The sequence below is a fragment of the Sarcophilus harrisii genome, chromosome 3 (assembly GCF_902635505.1).
Source record: "Sarcophilus harrisii chromosome 3, mSarHar1.11, whole genome shotgun sequence".
NCBI classification, from domain to species: domain Eukaryota; kingdom Metazoa; phylum Chordata; class Mammalia; order Dasyuromorphia; family Dasyuridae; genus Sarcophilus; species Sarcophilus harrisii.
The window spans coordinates 145,584,557-145,602,853 of NC_045428.1; the positions used below are offsets into that span (position 1 = coordinate 145,584,557).

Sequence of the window (18,297 nt, forward strand, 5' to 3'; positions counted from 1 at the left end):
AGAAAGTTTATAGTCCTTATGGGAAAAATATGAATCCAATGAAACTCTAATACTTTGAGGACTTATTTGTAAATACCTGAATCCTAGCCTATTAATTGTTTACATAACTGTTGGTTCCACTGAAGCTTGGAAATATGTTTGCTGTCATATAAAATAAGTAGCTAGGTATTTATGAATCTTGTGATAAATTGTGATAAAATGCATGATTGATCATTTATCTTTTTTACATATCTTTTACCAAAGTACCAAATTAGATGAGAAAAATATAGTTACAATTACAGTCCTCTATTTGCTGAGGTATGCAAATTATATTCTCTTGGACTTTATTATTCTTTACTAAAGTTCTTTACTCATCATGATATTGAGGCATGCCAGTGGAATACAAGTTCCCACAAGTGCTACCAATTTGGAGTATTCTTGAACTGTCCAGTTGAAAGGTCATATGTCTGTTCTTGGAAGACCAGTCTGCCTAAGGTGAAAAAAACTTGTCACCAAGTTAGCTTCAATGTGATGAATTTTAATGTAACAATTCTGGAAGACTGGTCATTAAATTACAGAAGGGGTCCCAACTATGTCAATGGAAGAAATGCTAAAAACCAATTAAATTATAGATACTTTTGATGTTGAATTATGATATTCCTATTTTCCAGAATTACCATTTCTATCCAGTAGAGTGCAATTGATATAGTCTTAGCATTAGAATTTAGATAAAATGAAAATAGGTGTTATAGGTTGTTTTGGTGTTGTATGGGCAGAGTTCAATGTATCTTTTTAACTACAAGTATTTATTATGTAGCTGATAAAAAAAGAATAATTTAAATGAAGTACTTGGTACATAGGAGATAGCCTATTATAGCTTTTGAGAGATTATTTTGAGCCTGGACAACTTCTCTTCACCAGAATATTTTCAGTTATCATATATATTCAGAATCATATAGTATAGAATATTTTTATATAGAATACATTGAAAAGGCAGATATGATTGATTCATAGACATCTGAAATGGCAAAGAAAATTGAAAGAATTGCATTACTTTGTTTTCTTCTTTGTTAACATAATGAAAACATGTCAAAAAATTAAACTTAAATGGTATGTGGATGTAGACTAAAGTTTACAATAATAAGGAAGTCAATTAGTATGCATTTATCAATCTCCTATTATGTGCCAGATACTATGCTGAGTGCTGGTGGATATAAATAAAGGTAAAAGATAGTTTTTGCTCTCAAGAAACTCAGTTTAATGGGGGTTAACTACATGAAAACAACTATGTACAAAAATTATATATATATATATACACACACACACAAACGTATGTATGTATGTTTGTATATATTAAATTGTTGATAAGCAATGAAAGGGAAGGATGGGCATTAATGATCATCAGGAAAGGCTTCTCTTATAAGGTAGGAATTTAGCTGGAACTTGACAGAAGCCAGGAGTTAGAAATGAAAAGGGAGAAAATTCTAGGGTTGGGAAACAGACAGTGAAAATTCCCCAAGACAGGGGTTAAATTGTTCTGTACAAAAAACTGCAGAGAATCCAGTGTCATTGTTTCATAAAGTACAGAGGACAGAAGGGTAAGGATAAGTGTAAGGTGTAAAAAGACTGGAAAGGGTTGGCATGGGAACATTCTTTCCTTTGTCTTTCTGGAACTTTTCCATAACGTGGATAGGAACACCAAAATTCTATAGATCTTTCGCTGTTTGATGTAAATGATTTTTTTTCCAGAAAAAAAAAAGAATTGTAGTTTTTCCACTTGTTTAAAAAAAAAAAGGATTTGAAAGGAAACCAGAAGGGGACAGATTGTAAAGAACTTTGAATACAAAACAAGGGTTTTTATGTTTGACCCTGGAAAGAACCACTGGAGTTTATTAAGTTGGGGGAAAAGGAATGGGGTGTGAGGGTTAACACAGTCATATCTTCATTTTAGGGTATCAATTTGACAGCTGATTGGAGAGTGGGCTGTAGTAAAAGAGACTTGAAGTAGGGAAACCAATCAATAGATTATTGCAATAGTTTAAGTATAAAGTGATGAGAGCCTGACACAGAGTGATGGCATTGTCATGTAAAATCAACAGAACTTGGAAATAGATTGGATATAGGGAGTAAGACAAAGTAAAGAATCAAAGATGACAACTAGCTTGTCAGTCTGGGTAAATGAGGAATGGTCTCTCAATAGTAAAAGGAAAATTCGGGTATTTTGGGAGAAAGATAATGAGTTCAAGACAAGTAGCATTTAAAATATCTACAGAATGTCCATCTCAAGCTTTCCAATAGTCATTTGGAGATGTAAGACTAGAGATTAAGAGAGAGGACAGGACAGGATAAATGGACCTGGGAATCATTTGCATAGAGATGATAATTGAATTGTTGAGAACTGATGAGATCATTAGGTAAATCAGCCTAGAGGAAGAAGAAAAAAGGGCTAAACATAGAATGTGGGGGGACAACCAAGTTTTACAGATATAATCTGGATGAAGATCCCACAAAGGAGACTGAAAAGGTAGTGGTCAGACTACAAGTAGGACTTCTTCAGGAGAGAAGAATAGTGTCACAGAACCATAGAGTATCAAAGAAAAGATGGTGATTGCCAGTGTCAAAGATGAGGAGAAGAATAGAAGGCTGCAGATTGAAAAAAAGGTCAAAGATTTGACAATTAAGATCATTGTTACCAACTTTGGAGAGAGAGTGGGTTCAGTTGAATGATGAGGATGGAAACCAGAATAGAGAAGGAGAAGAAAGGTTATAAAGACAATTTAAAATGGCTTTTTGGGGGCCCACGTAAAGGAGAGATACAGAACAACAGCAATTTGGGACAAATGAAAGGAGGATTGGTTTTATTTTTTGAGGAACTCTTTGACAAAGCTAACTTCTACACATGTTTAAGTGATCCCATACCATCTTTCCTCCTAAAGATTGTCTCCCTCTGCTATCTCCACTCTCACTTACCTTCAGTTGATTTTTGTCTACTGACTCTTTTCATATTGTCTACACTCATGTCCATTTCTTCCCAGGCTACCTCTTCATGTAAGACGGGGTGAAGAAGTTGGTAGTGGCAGATGGCATCTGGGTGATGTGAGACAAAGAAGGGGGAAAGAATGAGCTCTCATGGAATGACTTAAATTTTTCCAGTGAAATATGAGGCAGGGTTTTTAAGCTGAAAAGATGGGAGAAAAGAGAAGCATGTGTTTTTGAGGAGGGATGGCAAGTTTTGGAAACATTATTATGAGTGAGATAGTGAGTTAATTAGGAAGATGTAAAAGAATTGCCTTATGACATGGAGGGCCCAGTTAAGATTGTGTGGACACATGTGCAGTGGACTCAGCAGTCTTGTGATATTCTCCAGCTTTATCCAGCAGCCTGTGAGTAAGAGTGAGGATGGTAGAAGTGAGGACAATAAAATTTTGAGAGTTGGAGAGGCAGAATCAGTGATGGGATAAGAGAGCAGAGACTAGAGAGTAGAGGACAGTATAAAGTTGAAATGACTTACCAAGGAATCAGGATGGAGAAGGAAGGAAAGCAAACTAGTTAGGATTTGAAAAAAGAACTGAGGAATAGAAGGAATGCAGATCACAGAGAGGATGAAGAAAAGGGTTTGCAGTTTCAAGGCGAAGGGAAAAGTGGAATGACAATAGATTGCAATCAGATTCATGAATAAGGAAGGAATGCATTTGTGGATGATGACATGATCAAGGATATGATCATTTCGGTTTATAAAAGAGGTGGGATCAAGAAGTAGGGTCATAATAAATAAGGGAACTGGAGAAGTTTGAGTATTTCAATACCTATGTGTATATCAAACACTTAGAGTAAGAAGGAAAGAATTGGCAAGGAGAGAAGACTATGAACCATGCACTAAACTCATCAAAGATGAAAAGGGAGTGTCTTGGAGGTTGGTAGATCAAAACTAAAAATTTCTGATTTGGTGGTAGATAAGGATTGAGTGAACCTCAAAGGAGAGGTTACTAAGTGATGGTAATAAAAGGAGAACCTTTGAAATGGTGATAGGAAGTAAGGAATATTCTAATTCCCCAACTTTGAGCAATAAGTTGGGGAGGATGAGTTACATTGCAATCAGTGCTGGAAAGAGTGGTCAAGAAAAAAGGAGCCAGGTCTTGGAGAGAGCCCCAAAATGTAAGAAATGGAAAAAAAGCAAATGTGTTTTCTATTAAGCAGGAATTCCAGAAAGTACAAGAGGCCACTAGGGAATTGAGTTGAGGAAAAAGGGAATATAGGAATGTAGAGTGAATCACAAATCTGTAAATAATAATAAAAATAGTAACACATATTTATATAGTGCTTTTAAGGTTTACAAACCCATTGAACTAGATAATGCTAATATATCTCCATTTAAAAGATGAAGAAATTGAAATACAAAATAGCTAATGACTTGACCAAGATCACACAGCTAGCAGGTTTTGCATGGGACTCAAAATTCAAGCTTATGACACTAAATTGGCCATAGTTTCTTTTATGGCCTGAGATTTTCCCACTCTCCCAGAATGCGCTTAGAATTGCCAGATGACCAAATGTAGACATTGTCAGAAAAATCTTCTTTGCAACCTAGAGGCAAGGTGTAAATCATAGCAAGAACACTGTGGATCTACCCTACTTCCTTTCTTCTGACAAAAGTAAGAGGGAGAATAAATTAAATAACTTATCAAAGTTTTTTTCTAGTTGAATGACCTTAAGTTTAAAAGGAAATTTTTAACCCAATGTGTGATTTTATTTAATTTAAATTAATTTACAGGGACTTCCTAGCAACTCCCTTTACAAGTACATACTAACACTTACTCTGCAACTTTTATAGTCTTAGAAAGCTGTCTTAGATACTTTTTTATGATATTGCTCAGATTCAATTTGATATGTACTTGCCAATATATGGTAAGGATAATTAAAAGCAGGTCTTCTTGATTACAAGACTGGCTCTCTCTATAGTCCATCATTATGCCATGTTCTCAAGACCTTGGGAGTGAAGGGAAGATTGAGGGTGAGGGTGGGTTTAGGAGAGGAGTGAAGAAAACCCTTTCATCTTGGAGCAACCATGACAATTAAAATTGTATAAAAAGTATATTCTTGTGTTTTCAAAGAAATGTGCTCATCATACAAGGATGTTCCAGGATGGAGTTATTCTTGTTCTTCTTTATTGAGTACTACATAATAGGAATTCATAAAGGAAATTCATCTCTTTATTTTATCTTTTAATCAACTAACTATCCTAGCCAGTGTGCTAGTCTTATCTTCTCTCTAATACCCATGCTAAAATTTAATATTGTCACATAAGAAAGAAATTATGATTGAGTGGTTAGGTCAGAAGTCAAATTGCCAAGGTGTAGAGAAGTGATTTGGATGTAAGGAAATTAAAACAATGAGTGTAGGTGCCTCTAGGATAAAAATCTGGCTATATTTTTATACTGCAGTGAAGGAGCTAGTTGATAAAGAGTTTGAAGAAAAATACAGAATGATCAAGATCAACTTTGGACAATCTCATCACTGACCATCAAGATGATTTTTTTTTGATCATAGTAATTCATGAAGACAGTATTTCTGTGATCTTGTGATATTGCTGGAGAGGGTTTGGGTCTACCTAGATTAAGGTAGGACCTATACTGATGAAATCCAGATCTTTGAAATACTAAGTTCTAATAAGAAGTATAATATTTTATACAACTTATAAAATTGTGTTGCATACATGGGGAAAACAGTTGAATTATAAAATAAATTGACTTCCATTACAGATCAAAGGAGAGTGCTAGTGGTAAATTTGTGCATGATGTCTTGGGAATAGGCAATGATTCATTCTGATGGCAGCTCTGATTGATCACAGTGGCCTAGGAATGTAAAGAACCCTCATAATGTTGATTTCCTTACAATGCTTTCTCTTATTTGTTATATCCTTCATTTAGAATAGATAATCTAGGAGACTTTCTGCAATCTGGTGTTTTATCTATTTAAATTTTTAAAGATTCTAGAACTTAATAGATCACTAATAAAGTCGATCTAAATTCTAAGTGTTTGGATGCAAATATCTATTTAATTTATTTTCCCAATTGCATTTCTCTACTGAAATTTTAAGCAGGAGGAAGACAAAATATACATGTGACAATAACTCTAGGCAGCTGCCTCAAAAATGTTTGGATAATGTACTTCTATAAGTAAAAGAAAAATGTACTAGTACTCCATTATATGTGTATTTACTTATTAATAAATTATATTCATGTATTAGTAATTGTATACATTCTATAACAAATAAATATATTAAAAATAAATAAACCACTAGGATTTTCAGAAAATCACTTTGATGACTCTGTGGAAGATGATTTAGAATGGCCTAGAGACTTTAGACAAGAAGACACAATTAAAAATATATACTATTAATTTCTTTGTTTTTTTTTTCTCCTACCTCCAGCACTGAACATCAAACCACCAGATGTGACCTAAAGAGATTAGGGTACAAGAGGACTGCCACCTTCCTATTCCTGGATGGCATTTCATTTTTTTTGTGTGCAAGAAACAGCAAGAAAGCCAGTGTAACTAAATTATAGAGTATGTAATGAGGAATGAAGTATAAGAATACTGGAAAAGTAAGAAAGGGTCAGGTTGTAAAGAGCTCTAAAAAGCAAACCGAGGATTTTATATTTGCACCTATAGATAATAAGGATTTATTTATTGACTAAAAGTTGGGTGAAAGGGTGTGTGGTGAGAAGAGGTGTGTCACATGATAAGGCTTATAGTTGAGAGAAGGATGGACTAGAGTGAGCAGTAAGGAGATTCTGTTGCAAAACTCTAAGCTCAAGGGGTTGAGGGTTTCCCTAGAATGACAATTGTGTCAGCAGAGAAAAGGAGATATATTTGAGAAGATTGTGAAACTGAAAACGACAAGACTCACACACCTATAGTTAAGCTCACTAACATATGGTTTGTTGAATTTGTTTTCTTGCCTTTTCTGAAAGTTGGAAAGGCATTCATCTTTCTCCATTTTTATGGTACCTCTACAATTTTCGGGATTTTTCTATAATGACTGGCTCAGCAATCATCTGATCTTTCAATACTTGAGGATGTATTCATGTTGGCTAGGAGACATATTCATCAAGAGCAGCTAGGTGCTCTTTACTATCTTCTTCCTTATCTTAAGTATCAGCTCCCTGTTAGTCATTTTTGCTCTATGTTTTCCAGTGCAAAGGTCATTTTCTTTAGTAGAAAAAAATGAGAATTAAAGTTTTGACTGAACAGTTTTCACTCCGTTTTATAGATGTTGTCCAAGCAGGGTCTTAAGCTTTCCCTGAGTCTCATTTTTTCTCCTAATAGAGAAAAACAAAACAAAAAACAACATATTATGTTACTCTTAGTTTCCCTTGAAAAGGGCTTATTGTGAGCTTTAGCATTTCTGATATTATTTTGAAAGGATTGTACTTTTTTTTTATTCATTCTTTGTTACATGGCCATGCTTCTATTTTCTGTATATATTTTTTGAATATTTGTTTTTGTTTGTTTTTTTTAATATTAAATTGTTTGGTGAGTTCCCTGTGCAGTCATATTACTCCCTTCAGACAGATCCCTGATTTCCCCTCATTGGAATTGTTGCCCTTTTGTCTTCAGATTTTCATTCATAAACATTTCTAATCATTTTTGAACTGACTTTCCCTCAAACATATTAGTCCATGGGCTTCTATCTTTGTATAGATGGGTGGGATGGCCAATAGGACACTGGACTTGGAGTTAGGTACACCTGAGTTCAAATCTTGTCTCAGGTAATTACTAATTATATGACCTCTTTCAGCCTTCATTCCTTCTATAATATGATGCCAATAATATCAGTTACCTCACAAGGCTTTTGTGAAGATCAATTGACATGTAAATGATATGCTAAGTCTTTGCAAACTCAAAAGCATTATATAAATGTTGGCTACTCTTATAACCTCTTGAACTCTTTGAAACCTGCTTGTCCCATATATAAGGTGCACATCAGACTATAACTGCGTCTCCTATAGTTCTCTGCCACAAATTCCAGGAAACATCATAGTGACCTTCTCTCTCTCTCTCTCTCTCTCTCTCTCTCTCTCTCTGTCTCTTTCTCTTTCTCTCTCTTTGTCTCTGTCTCTCTCAATCTCTCTCTCTCTCTCTCACACACACACACACAAACACACACACACATCCCCAGCAACTAATTCCTTCCCGTTAATGAGAATTGGATCCATAGTAGGATTCCCCTTGTTGGTTCCTCTACTTTCAAGGATGACATTATGACCAAGCTACTTAGAAAGTTATTAGCTACTTTTCTTTTTGCAGAGAGATAGATCTAGCAGATAATGGGTTCCCATCACTACTATCCAGTTTTTTTGTTTGTTTGTTTGTTTTTTACCAGACTTGGGTCTATTTCACAAACTCTTCAAAAGTTTCCTCTTTCTGTCTGGATGGTTATAGTATGTTCCAGTGACAAAATCATTTCAATTTCTCTCTCCATTGATCTTCACCCAAGTATTTTCTAGCATGCTTCTCACTTCTGGTTCCAGGATTTTCTCAAAACATTAGTTACTCCATATCCTCCACATAACCTTTACCTTTTTTTTTTTGAACAAGATAAACATATCCAGAGAGTCATGGCTCAGGCATAGACATCTCTAAGACCTATGAAGTAGACCTCTACTTCTTGTTCATTGCCTAAACTTTGGGCATTTTTGTACGGACATTTAAAGTCATGGGGTTTTCCTACTATTCCTTTAGTAATTCAATGGGGGAATAATGATAATGACAAATTAACATGATTGCATTATTTGAGTAAAAAATTCTCTTGAATGATATTTAATATAGCAACTTAAGTATCTGAAAACCATGATTGTGTGAAATGTAGTGCAGGAATTTTCCCCATTCACAGAAACTATGGCAATCTATTTATTTCCTTGTTGGAAAAGGATTATAAAGACTATTTTATAAATTAGCACTTAGGAAAGTGGATGATTTTCAAAATATTATAGCTAGTAACTTAGTTTTATAGCAATTTTCACACTGAGTTTGGTGCTGGCATCTTAACAAAAGAGATTGAAGAGCAGTAAGGTCCTTTATTTTTATCTCACTTTGGCTTGGAAATCTATATTAATTTCAATTGTATTTATTTGTCTAAAATACTAACCCACTTTGGGAATCAAAATAAACTTCACAGACCACCATAACTGGAGCTCTTTGGACAAGATGAAACCAATAGAAAGGGAGTGAAGATGAGAAAGTTAGAAGAAATGTTTGATGGAGCATGACCCCAGATAAGAGAATCTGATCAGATATATAGGTGGGTAGAATCAGCCTTAACAAGAAAGAAAGCCATTTCATCCCCCAGAACTAGAAATCATATGGGAAGATATCAAGAAATATTGAAGTATAGAATAAAAGATTTGAGTATACACATATCCAGTGATCATATTTCTTAAAAAAAAAAAGTAGAAATGAATGCATGTATGGAGGGATGGATGAATGAATGTATTTTAAAAAATTAGCAAGTATTATATTCTGGGCATTGAATAAACACTTGGAATTCAAATATAAAAAGGAGTTTCTGCCCTCAAAGATTCTTACATTCTAATAGGGGAAAATGATACATGATGTAGCTCAGTTGTGATTTGGATTGTCTAGTGATTGTGAATGGAACCAAGGAACATTTGACTGCCCTGCCTTCTTCAGTAGCAATGGTAGTATTGATTTGGTTACTCTTAACAGAACAAGAGGTGTACAGCACATAGAAATCCCACACAAGGTGGCAGGGCAGGTGGAAAAATGCCTAGATAGATCCTGATACTCTGGTGGATGACTAGTTAGAATGTGAAGCATAGTGCAGCTCTAGCAAGATTAATTAAGTAAGGTCAGATTTAACTAAGTCAATTGAACTTACTTGATTTTCCTCCTTTGCAAATTGAGAGACTGCATTACAAGATCTCTCAGGCTCCTTTCAGCAATAAGATAATATGATTCTAAGAGTTTCCTAGGGACCACAAGCGGACTACAGGGATTACAACCAAGCTTGAAGGCTGGCAGTGGGAGGAAGAGGATTAGTTTGGAGGCATGAAATTTCAAAGAAGCAGAGTTTGCTAAATGATGATAAGAGTCGAGGCTTAAATGTAGCCATGGGGACAAGGAGTAACCAACTCCCTTTCTATTCCTGTGAATCAGATAGAATGGATGAAATAACATTTAGTTTTGCAAAGGTTGCCAGAGATATAATCCATAAATAAAGGCCAGGTTTTGGTGAACGAGAGAGGAAGACATATAATATTTCCCAAATTTTTATTGTAGTTTTAAGTTTTAATAGCTAAGACTTTTGGAAACAATCTGTATAAAATTGTTATTGTTATTGTTGTTGTTTGTCCTTCATTCACAAAGAGGTCCATGACATCAGGGAAGTGATACCATGTCAGGCAAGTGAATTGGATTTAAGTGAGGGAGATCTGGGCAAGATCACTTTCCCCTCCACAGCCATCTGGGTCTAGTGGCTAGATATAGATCAGAACAACTGGAGATGGTCCTGGATGAAATGGGAGACTTTTAAGCTAAGATCTTCAACAGGTCTCAGTTTGACTGAGGCTGCACCAAATCAATGATTAAAAATCAGATTTGAAGGGGTATCACAATCACACACAGACACACACACACACACACATATATATATATAAATTTGGGAAATATTATATATTTTATTTATATTCCTTTAATGATTTCAAACAATCAGAGTCAACTGAATTTCAAGGTACTAGCAAATATGAATCATAACCCCAAAGGCTCTCAATACACTAGAAAAATGGATTAAATATAATAAATTGTAATGGTCAACAAAATCATTCAGTGGATAAAATACAATATTTATAGTGAATAGTTACAGTGAATGTCAAATTCACTTTTTCACTCTTTCACTATAGTTAAATCCAGCCTCAGACAGAACAAACTGAGTGACTCTGGGCAGGTCATTTATTTCCTTATCTATAAATCAGGGTGATAATCACATCTACCTCCCAGGGTTGCTGTAAGGATAAAATGAGATAATATTTGTAAGATATTTTGTAAGTTTTCAAATGTTATAAACACTAGCTATTTTTTTTAAAGTTATTCTTGATTTCCAAAAATATAGAATGAAAAAAGCATGTAAATACGTAAAACTTTGGGGATATTTAGTATGGGTCAGGAAACTGATATGGCAATCTAATAAGATCATTCACACATGGACTGCATTAATAAAAATGTAGTTTTCAGAAAAATAGGAATTTTATTCTGGGTATATCATGCTCCAGTCAGACAATCTGGAATGTAGTATTAAGCATGAGGAATGGCATTTACAAGAGGACATTATCAAAAAGAAGCACACCTAGAGAAGTCCATCTAGGATAACAAAGGGATTTGGAAACCATGCCATATCAACAATCAGTTAAAGGATTTGGAATGTTTAACATAGAGAATAGAGACTTAAGAAAGTTATGATAGATGACTTCAGATGTTTATAAGGACTATTGTGGAGAAGAGGGACCAAACTTTGCTGCTTGTTCTCTATGAATAGAAGTAGGCTCAATGACAAGAAGTTACTTAGAATAGTTGATATTAAGGGGGAAATTTCCTAATAAGAACTATTTATAAGTGGAATGAGCTGCTTTAGGAGGTAATAGGGTCTCTATCTTCTGGAATGCTTCAAGTAGATCTTGGATGACCCCGTGTCCAGGCTACCATGGAGGACATTCCAGGTCAAGTGTAGAGCTAAAATAGAATGCTGATGATAAATGTGGAAATATGTATAGAAGTGTACATGTTTAACATATATTGGATTGCTTGCTGTCTAGAGGAGGGAATGGGGGGAACAGAGGGAGAAAAATTTGGAACACAAGGTTTTGCAAAGGTAAATGTTTGTATATATTTTGAAAATAAAAAGCTATTATTATTAAAAATTCAAGGAAAAAAACAGAATGTCCAATAGAATTACAGATAAGCCAAACAGCTTTGAAAATTGTAAACTGAAATTATTATGTATTTTTTAAAAGCCAGCTGTTCATTAGCGGAGATTAACAAATGCAGTCAAAAATAAGTCAGGTGGTATATGCCATGAAGCTTTATCATATGCATAGAATGTAGAACTAGAAGGATAAAAGAGATAATTCAGTCCAACCATTTCATTTTACTAATGAAAAACAAAATACCAAAACTGAAACCCAGGGAATTTAAATGATTTGCTCATGATCGCACGGATAAATAAGTTAGCAGAATGGACATCCAAACTCAAGTCCTCTTTTCAGTAAATCAAGTCATCTTTCCATTATATAACACTGTCTCCGCTAATATTGATAATTATGTTTGTCTTCTTGGCTCAGCTGAACTATAGACAGGGCTAAACACTAGACTCCCAAAGTTCACTGATTTTTCCTCAAATACAATGAATTTTCTGGGGAGGAATGGGAGTTAAAATATGACTAAAAAAGTGTCTAAAGAGGTTTTTCATTTTTTTAATCTGAAAAGTAAAATTATCAGAATGATTAAAAAAAGAGATTAACCAGGTCCTTGTCTACAAAATATATTAAAGTAAAAAGAGACTAGAAGTAAATAAATCAGTTAGAAAACTGTTGCAGTAGTTCAGATGAGAATAAGACATAATGAAGGCCTGAAGAAGACTAGTGACATGGGAAGATTAAAGGAAATGTGGAGTAGAGAGAATGGAAGGAAAGAACAAATATTATTTGAAAGATGATTGAATATGGGGACAAGGGAGGAGGAATCCAAAATGCCCTTGAAACTTTGGGTAACTAGGAAAATGATAGTGACAATAAATGAAATAAGTCAGGAGAGAAACAGGAGGAGGAAGTGAGAAAGTCCAATGTTAAATGCACCCATTTTATTTTCAATGTTTTTATTACCATACATTTCTCTTTTAAATTGCACATTATTGCACCCCAATATTCCAGTTATTTGAAATCTTTTTTGGATCCTGACTCTACTATATATTAGCTTTCCCTCCTGTCTTTGTATCATCTCCTATGGCTTTTATAAAAATGCTTCTTATCCAAGCATTTGGAGAAAAAAAAATTGAAATGCATATAGAAATTAGGCTACTTATAAAGAGACGTCCTCATTGTTTAAAGTGAGGCAAAAGGAAGACATTTCCCATCCTCACATACTAACACTATTTTCCTATGTGGGTTAGAATTTCCCTGAGCTTGATGTATTTCAGTCCTTTTGGCTGTATGACTTTGTATAGGTAGATACAGATCTAGAAAACAGCAATTATGTTGTAGCTCACCTGTTTCTTGACAACTCACTTACAGAACCAGATTTTCTACATTCTTTATTATCACTGTACCCAAAAGACCCTTCCCAGAGTGTCAGGTGGTAGAGAAATAGTATTCTTTAACCTTTATGACTGTAGGGGATGGATCATCATCATATGAATCAATATGGGTATTACTGCTTATTCATTAATGTCTGTCCTTAATTTCTTCTAGTTACAATTATAAGTTGTATTCTCTTTCTCTCCAGATGATTATGATTATATTTCTGTATTTGCATATTATAACCTGACTCCCCACTCTCTATTGCCAGAAGAATGTAAACTCCTTAGGAACAAGGATTATTTTACTGAGTCTTTGTATTCTTAGCAACGTAGTATCCTCTATATTTTTTTTTTTACTGTACTTTTGACTTTTTGATTGCCTCAGTTTTTTTCTATAAAAAGAGTGGATTGAATTCTTTCCCTTCCACCTCAAAATCTATAATCTCATAATTTTATTAGTGTAAGAAATTCTCAGTAATGAATTTTTTTTGGTGATTTCTTTGCAATTAACAGTCTTAGGGAGTTGTCTGTGACCCTGAGAAGTTAAATGAGTTACCAAAGGTCACATCATCATTATTTCAGAAGTAGAACTTGAATAGGGTCTTCCTGACTTCAAGGGGAAAATTGTACATAGTAAGTACTTAATAAATGCTTGCTAAACTTGACAAGATTCACTAGTACTACATTAATTTGAGGTTATTTTTTTTTCTTGTATGCTTCTTACTTCCCTATATTGGTCAGGGATATCTCATATCTTATGTTTCATTGAAATTCTCCTTCAACACCTACAGTAGTAATACTGTGCTACACAAATAGTATAACTTAACAAATATAGTTTATCTTATTTAGTTCTCAGTAGAGCAATGATTCCTATGAAAATTAAAGTTCCATTACTCACTTTGAAGCACAGAAATGAAAATATTGGCAACATTACATCTTTAAGGAAATTCATATTGCATTATACACAAAGATGACTGGGGAATTGGTTAGTTTGCTAATGGACCAGATCCTTTAAAATAATGATTTATTAAGGTATATGTAGTATTTTCACCTTATTTAGTTCTTTCAAAGAGGTAATATGGCAAGTTGGTAAAAAAAAAATCAACCTTATAATCGTGAAGACCTTTGTTGAAGGGCTGCCTCAGATACATGTTGATTAGATGACCTCTCAGTGCCTCAGACATATCTCTAAGTTCCTGAGCATCTAAAGATCTGCATCTCCAGCCTGGTCTGGAGTTCTCTATGTCAATGAAGTCACAATGCAGAACCACTGATCTTCTATACTTCATTAAATGATTTTTTGGTGACCAATTTTCTTAAAAAATAACAATGTTTTTTATGGATACAGAGCTATGAGATTTGCCAAACATTTCTCTTACCAAACAAACAAACAAACAAACAAAAAACCCCTATAACATGGTGAGTGCAAGTCCTGTATTGTTAATTTCATAGTATAGATAAGGAAAGATTTTACCTATAGCCCTATAGCCAGTAGGGCAGGTAGATGGCATAGTAGATAGAGTGATGGGTTTAGAGTCAAGAAGACCTGATTTTTAATGTGGCCCCAGACATTTATTAGCTACATGATCCAGAGCAATACTTCTCTCCCCATTTGTTTTAGTTTCCTCATCTATAAAATGAGCTGGAGTAGAAAATGACAAATCGTTTCAGTATCTTTGCCAAGAAAATTCCAAATAGAGTCACAAAGAGTCAGACATGACTGAACAACTGAAAAACAATAATACATTTAGTAAGTTCTGAAGCTCAGATTTGAACCAAGTATTTTCCAACTGTTAAATCCAGTCTGCTTTTCATTGCTGCCTATACTTTGAGCAAAATGTGCTGGAAGACTCTACCTATATCTTACACTTTTTAGTAAAATCTTTTCCTTTTCTTCACCTCCTTCATATTCATATGGCATTGTAAACATAAAAATGCCTGGATTTGCCATAATTCAGTAACAGATTTTTTTGGTTTCTCCCCTGTTTCTGCCACATTTTTTTAAAAAAATAAACTACTAAGAAGGACAATGATATAGAGACACAGATAGAGAGTATAGAAGGAATAAGTCAGATTACCAAAAGGGAAGAAAATGATTAAAAGTACAACTTGTCCTAGTTCTCTCCAGAAAAATGTGTTGTCCCCCCATTTGTAGTATAAAAATCAGAGGTTTTTTCCTGACATGCAAATATTTTTTTCCATCAATGTATCCAAGCACACCTTGTATTTCTATACCCACACTTTCTTTAGTTCTTGTCTGATACACTGTATGCCATTCAGTCATGTTTGCATAATGATATGTTTTCTATCAACTGTTCTGTCTGCATGAGTATTTTCTTGCAAATTGTTTACTATAACAAATAGCTCACTCCTTTCCATGAAAATGTTTTTATTTTGAGATTTTCAAAGCCTAAGAGTTTATCTCAAGATTTTGCTTTATTATATCCTTCAGTGTTATTCTCAGAATATATGTATCTATTCATGGGTGAGATACTTCAAAAGTGATTATTTAATCCAAGGCATCTTTGGATGGAGTATTTCTAGAGACTTACCCTATTCTTCTTAAGATAATGTTAAATATATGCATAAATGTATTACAGAAATCATTTTAAACTATGTTTGGCATAAACTTTCAGATATTAAATAGGCTCCACTCCCCATAACATAAACCTAACAAAAAATTATTATATGCCTGGATGATTCTGCAACATCTGTAAGCATCTATCATCTTGTCATCAATAATACTTATTTTCTTCTGCTCAGTACTGCAGTTTCATTTACAGAGTCAACTAAATAATACATAATGCCCCCAAAGACCTACATTCATTCTCAGATACTAATTCTTCCAACCCAATCTATTCTGCTATGAAAGGCAATATTGCACATTTTTTTTTACTGGGAATGAGGAAGGCACATTAGGAAGTTGTATTAACTCACATGGAAACATTAGTAGTTCTATTAATAAATTACTGACCAGTTCAGTATAATACCTGGTGTTCTCAAGCAAATGTTGTTTTTCACCCTAAACAGTTTTTTTGTCTTCTCGATGTATCTAATATAGAAATAAAATTAGCCGTCATACAGATAATTACATTAGGGGCCAGATGTTAATAGCTAAACTGGTTGTTGTATAGAAATGTAACTCAATCTATGAAATGCTATGCTTTTTCTTTCTTTTTTTTTTTTCTTTTTCTTAATACCAGACTTTTTTATTCATTTGACTCACAGGTATATGATATTTCCCTGAATACTTAGGAATATGTGTGTATGTGCATATATGCGTGTTTATGTGTGTGTCTGTATATATATATACAGACACACACATAAACATACATATATATATATATATGTATATATATATATATACAGATGTTTATACATACATACCTATGTGTGCATTAAGCATTTTGGATACCAATACTAATATGGACCAAGAAAGAGAATTATGGGCTTTGTAGTGTTTAAAGCTACTCACTGAGGGAGAGAAAATTACATATCCAATATCAGCTCCATCTTTTTCACACATATACTGCTGCAGTGCTCTCACTGGAAGATTCTCTATTCTCCATAAAAACAGACTCACTGTATCTGAGCATAGAACCTGTAATTGTTTAGGAAAGACCAAATCAATTGTAAGTTGTCCAAAAGCAAACTAAGTCTGTAAAAAGCATGTTAACAATATAAATATTAAGAATTAGAGGTCATGTCTCCTCTTCCTTTATCTACAGAGTGTGTCCACTTTTTAATGAGTGTTGTAAACAAAATCATTCCCTTGATGGCTGGTAGACAAATAAAAAATAATTATTAAGGACCCAATCATAATGATAGTTAATGTATATTGATTTCAATATTAATTTTCTAGGAACTTTTTTATCACCTAAAATGAACACTTCATTCCAAATAGATGATGCATAAAAATATTGTTATTTAGGAGAGTAAAGTTCAAATCTCATTTCATTCCAAATTCTATTACTATTTAGGCCATGCACAGCTGTCACCCAATAGAACAAATTGTAGCATGCATATTCTCCTAGCATGTGCATGTGTACCTGTGTGTGCATTCACACACACACACACACACACACACACACACCTTTAGTAGCTTTACTATTAGGCATTTATACTTCATGGAAATCAGTGTACCTGTTCTAGAATTCTTAGAGAGGTTCAGATTCATATAGTCTGCAATCAACTACAGAAACTTAAAGGGCAAACACTTTGAAAGCTTCGCTTTTTACTAATTTCTCATTTGTTGCCAAGGAGCATCTTTTTTCCTATACTCCTCTCATTACTATTTCACTGATAAGGAAAAAGCATTTATCTGGTGAATTTGGGCAATATAAATAGCTAACCTGGAAAACACACAGAATCATAAGATCCTTAATCATAAATTAAGGATATTTAGAAATCATCTAGCCAAGATTCTTAACTTGGGGGTCTGTAAACCTGAGGAAGGGGGAAAGAGAGAGACAGAGATCACAGAGAGAGAGAGATCTATGTCTATGTCTCTCTCTGTTTGTGTATCTGTTAAGTTTACAGATCCTCGGTTAGGAATCCTGACTAGATAATCCACACTGTTTATACATGTGTATATTTATATATGTATATTTGCATGTTATAAATGTTATACATTTGTATGTATTTGATATTTCAATGTAATTTGTTTCCTTAGTAATCCTATGTATTTTATCTTTTGCCTTTAAAAACATTATTCTAAGAAGGATTCCATGGGTTTCATGAGATTGGCAAAGGGGTCTATGACACACACAAAAAATATAAGAATTCTTGATCTACTCTATGTAGGAATATAAATCAGAGTAATAATAATTTATATTTATATATTAGTACATTCCTCATAAATGTATCATTTGACAATGTAAGTATTATTATTCCCATTTTACAGGTAAGTACACTGAGGCTCTGAGATGAAACCTTATGCTCAGGGTCTCACAGCCAGTGAGAAATACCACTGGATATTCCAGAAATGAGAAATAGTTTATGCAAAAGCA

At 33.9% G+C, this 18,297-nt stretch overlaps 1 protein-coding gene across 13 annotated transcripts in view; it reads left to right on the top strand.

The window, feature by feature from the left end:
* Window positions 1–18,297, top strand: part of MBNL2 (muscleblind like splicing regulator 2) — a 179,326-nt gene that overhangs the window by 97,163 nt on the left and 63,866 nt on the right. The window lies entirely within an intron of this gene.